Below are 5,352 nucleotides of genomic sequence, written 5' to 3' on the forward strand. Positions count from 1 at the left end.
TTGTATTGTTATAAGGGGAAAGGTGACCAAGATGAAGGGTGCAGCCCATTTAGCATTCAGAGCTGGGAACCCTCAGCCCAGCTTTTCAGGGGACGTGGACAAAGATGAAATGCTCACCTGGCAGCTGATGTGCAGCTGTGAAGAACTGGGAAGCAAAACCAAGCTAGATAGACAGTCAACCTAAGTCAACCTTCCACGTCAAGTTAGCTTAAGGACCTTACAAACTTTGCACTGCTTTATAATGGAACTGCAGACCAAAATATTAGTTGCCAGCTGATCAAGAAACTAGAGGTTCTGTTCCTCTGCTTTTACTGGCAGCTTGAGATGCAGAAGTCAGCCAATGAAACTTCATCAGGCCAGGGAGATAATCACTTGCCAAGTATCTTCTCAGCAAGAAGTTTCATCTCCAGATTTCTGCCCGGCTATAAGAGTGGGCTGAAGAGGTGACATTTGTTGTGAAGGGGTTGAAAGCACAATGCCTGCATTTTGCTTTCCTATGTGGCAGTGAGGAGAGCCTGGAAAATTTGGGCTTCTGATGTGTCCCCCCCTCCATTGCATTATGAACTTACAAGCAGTGGATTTTGCCAAGAGCTCCTGAACTGCCAGTTGAGTGTGCAGTTCCCTGAACAAGGAGCAAGCAGAACAGCTGGTCTCAGCCACCAAGGTGACAGATTTGGAAGGGAGGGGGGTCACTGTAATAAGCCAGGATCTTCCTAAAGCTTGAGCTTAATCACACCCAGCCCCCTGCCCACCCACAGCCAATTAGGCAGCTCAGCAGGCACCCTTGGGAGGAAGGAGATGAATACAAGTAAATACCTTGGCCAGAAGGAAAACCATGTTCTGTTCACAGGTGCACAAAAGCTGGTGATGTGAGGGAAGCCCAAGGCCCCACCCCCTCTGCCCTTAAGGCAGGAGGACTTGCAGGTAAAAAGCAGGGCTGGAAGGGTGTGCATTGCAACTCTTCCCTGCTTGTCCTGTTCAATCCACAGCAGGCTAAGGCAAAAATTAGCCAAGCTCTGACACTAAGCCTTGCTGGGGAAAGCAAATGCGAAAGGGGGCATTTTGTAGGAGGAAGGATTAAGCATTCCCTTCCCCTGAAAAGTATCTTTTTGGTTTGCAGGACATTACACGAGAAGTTCACCTGCACATCACCAGCTCCATCAAGGGCCAGGACTGACAGATTGCACCCAAAGGGTGCTTGCAAGGCTGCATGTGAATGGTATTTCCCCAAATTGTGTAAATTGTTTCCAGCTTGTAGGGGAAATGCAGCTTTTGACATAGGCAGCCTCCTTTCATTCTCTTGTGGTGTACTCCTGCTTCTTTAGACTGGATTCTCACCAATAGGGAAGAACTGATTGACAACATAAAAGTTATGGATGCACTTGGTAGGAGCGACTATGTGATTTTGAACTTTATGATCCTGGGGAAGAGAAAAGCTGTACATAGTCACACATACAGACTGGACTTCAGGAGAGCAAATTTTTAACAGATTTCAAGTTATGCAGGGTAGAATCCCGTAGTCAGAATAATTTAAGGAAATGGAAGTCCAGGAAAGTTGGGAGTTTCTCAAAAGTGAAATAATGAAGGCACAATTGCAGACAATTCCCTTAAGGAAAGAAACCAGGGTGGCTCTATAAACGGTTTCAAAAAAACTGAATAATAAAGAGACTCATTTAGGAAATGGAAGGAAGGCCTTATTACCAAGGAGGAATATAAACAGATAACCAATGCTTGTAGGGAGACTGTTAGAAAACCTAAAGCTCAGTATGAACTTAGGATAGCAAGAAATGCTAAAAACTACAAATAAGGGTTCTTTAAGTTACATATTTAAAGTAAGAAACAGAAAAGGAACATGGTAGGACCATTGAGGGGACAAGAAAGTGACACTGTAACAGGTTATGAAAAGAGGGCTGAACTGCTCAATTCCTACTTCTATTCGGTCTTCTCTTGCTTAACATGGCAAAATCATTTCACGTTATGAGGGATGGAAGTTGTGGCCTAAGATCACTGAAGGGGTAGTCCACAAACATCTAGTTTCTTTAAATGAAACCAAATCCTCTGGGCCAGATGAATTGCATCCAAGGGCTTCCAAGTGCAATTTCTGAGCTTCTGTCCATTATTTTTGACAATTCTCGGAGAACAGGTGAAGTGCCAGAAGATTGGAGGTAGGTGAATGTTGTCCCAATCTTCAAGAAGGGGAAAAAGAAGGATCCAGGTAGCTACTGACCTGCAGTACCTTGATTTTAGGAAGGTTTTTGATAAGGTTCCACATGATATTCTTATTGGCAAGTAGGTAAAATGTGGCATGGATCCTATTACGGTTGAGAACCGGTTGACAGATTGCACCCAAAGGGTGCTTGTAAGTGGTTTGTCAACCTCTTGGAGTGATGAGTGGAGCACCTCCAGGATCTGTCCTGGGCCCTGTGTTGTTCAACATATAAATGAATTGGATGAAGGAATAGAGGGAGTACTTATTAAATATGCAGATGACACTAAACTGGGAGTGGGGGAGAACACAGAATAAGACAATCAGAATACAGGATGATCTTGACAGGCTAGAAAACTGGGCTAAGACAAATTTCAATAGTGATAAATGTAAAGTTATTCGTTTAGGAAGGAAAAATCAAATGCATCACTATAGGATGGGTGAGACTTGTCTTGGCAGTAGTATGTGTGAAAAGGATATGTGGGTCTTAGTAGACCATCCACTGAATACGAGTCAGCAGTGTGACTCTGTGGCTAAAAAGGCAAACGGGATTTTGGGCGGTATTAAAAGTATGCTGCCCAGATCACGTGAGATGATGTTAGTGCTTTACTCCACTCTGGTAATACCTCATTTGAAGTATTGTGTTCAGTTTTGGGCACCACAACTGAAGAAAGATGTAGACAAACTGGAGCGCATCCAGAGGAGGGCTACGAAGATAGTGAGGGGTTTGGAGCCCAAGTCATATGAGGAAAGGTTGAGGGAGCTTGGTCTGTTTAGCCTGGAGAAAAGGTGACTAAGAGGTGATATGAGAACCATCTTCAAATACTTAAAGGGCTGTCATATAGAAGATGGAGCAGAGTTGTTTTCTGTTGCCCCAGAGGGTTTGACCAGAACTAATGGGCTGAAATTCATTCAAAAGAATTTTCAGCTAAATATCCGGAAGAAGTTCCTGACAGAGCAGTTCCTTAGTGGAACAGGCTTCCTTGGGAGGTGGTGAGTTTTTCTTTGTAAGTTTTAAGGCAGATTGTGAGTGGGTGGGCAGGAAGGGATGTGCCAGTGTTTGTCTCTTGTGGCCCTTCCCTGCATACCCTGGGAATTGCTGATTGCCACTGTGGGATGGTAGAGACCAGGCCAGATTCAGGAGATTTTTGTGGGGGGGGGATCACTCAGGCATGAAATTGGAGTCACTGTGGGTGGGCAGGTAGTTGTGAGTTCCTGCATTGTGCAGGGGGTTGAACTAGAAAACCCTGGAGGTCCCTTCCAACTCTGTGAGGTGTGAAATCTACAACTTCAGGTGGTTATGATTAAAGACAGCTTTAAAATGTGTGAGTGATGTCCCAGCAAGTGACCTAGAATCTATGCAAAAGACTGGGAAGCCAATCAAGATTTCTATTAACCCCTTAACCACTGGCAGACTAGTCAGCCTTAGATGAATGGCTTCACCTACAGTTCTGTGTGTTTCCTGTCCCATGTTTCCAAACTCCAGAGAGAAATATTAAGATTGCACTCATGAGATTGTACCTCCCAAGGCTTAACTACACTGAGGCAGGTCAGGCAGCCATGCTAGGATCGAGCCAAACACTCCCACCCCAACCGGGGTCTATAGCAGAGGATCAAGTGAGTCAGGGCTGTGGAAGATGCATGGCTGGCTCTCCCGTAGGTTTCTTCCATGCGAGAAGCAGATGACAAGCATCTGAGTCTGCCCACATGGGCTCATTTGGATTAAGGCTTCGGGCTCCAAGGGAAGGGGGGGATTAGCCCCCCTTCCTCACTGCTTGCTTTCTTAATGCAAATGTTTCTAAGCTATTAGGCTGGGGGTTGGGGGAAGAAGCCCTATATCCAAGGACCTATAACCTGTGGTTGTTTAGCCAAATCTGACAGTGATAAAAAATGAAATCTGACAACATAAAAGGATAAGAATAAAAGGGGTGTCAGAACAACCAGCGTGCAAAGAGAATGGTGCCCTAAGCTACCGGGGGCCACCACTTGGAAAAAAAACACATGTGCATAAATATCTAAGCAACGTCAATGCCAACTACGTAGAAAGGTCAGCTAGCAGTGCAAGGGCACACCCACAAGTAAGCAAGGCCTTCCCAGGGCACTCCCCCAAACCCAAGCCTGTCAGGAACAACAGGAGGCCTGTCAGCTGGAGCTGGCTTTGGGGTTTAAGAAGCAGCTTGCATTGGGAGGAGGGGGGATTGTAGCAGTTGTGCAATTCCTCGGGAAGTTTTGGGAGGAAGCATGCTGCTTGGCAGATGGATTGTGGCAGCTTAAGGGTTCCAGCGCCCAGCACTCGAAGATGCCGGAATCCCAACTTGCCCCTTTTGTCAAAAGGCAGGGAATGCCAGGATCTACGCAGACTCCATTTACCTGTAGCAGCTGGAGCAATTTTTACCTCTGTTGCATCTTTAGATTAGCAGCATCAAGGGCTGCTGACAAACTTCAAAAAAGAACAAGCACTCCAAGACACATTTAAGTAGATGTAAGTTTTGCTGGCATGAGGATGAAATGGCAGAGGGAAAGCTTAGCCGGCTAGACGTATGGGCCAGCCTGCTATAAAAGGCCCACAAGCAGCGCCACTGTTTATTTTTCCTGTAGCACCCAGGGATCACCCTCAGCACAGCCGGGATGGTCATCCTTCCCACAGGGCACCTGCTCCTTCTCTCAAGCTAAACTTAACCAAAGCGGCCTCTAATCTGGGTTATTTTGGGGCAGCAATCAGGGCAGGGCAGTTCTCTCTCTAATTAAGGGTAGCCACAAGCAGTCGGTTGGGAAACTCCCCACTTCAGGACAAACTAGAGAAGTAAAAATCTTGGACTTGGCAGTACTGAAGGCATGCAAAGGCATCACACTGTTGTTAGGGCCTGGCAGTGCAGCTGCGACTGGGACAGGCAGCTACAGGAGAAGAGACCCATCTGCCCCAAGAGAACTTCCAGCCTAGCACCCAACAGCCATTACCCGCAGACCCAAAACCGGACAACTCCCGCCTGTTATTTCCATACCACTGGCAATTTCCCGGCCCTGGCAACCTTATGATGCATGTAACTCAAAAGAACCACCCCTGAGCCCTGGCTTCCAGAAGAATGATGCAAAGCCACCCGTGTGCATACATGGTGCAAGGACCGATACAAGAACGACACAACCGC

Source organism: Paroedura picta, chromosome 3 (assembly GCF_049243985.1).
Source record: "Paroedura picta isolate Pp20150507F chromosome 3, Ppicta_v3.0, whole genome shotgun sequence".
NCBI classification, from domain to species: domain Eukaryota; kingdom Metazoa; phylum Chordata; class Lepidosauria; order Squamata; family Gekkonidae; genus Paroedura; species Paroedura picta.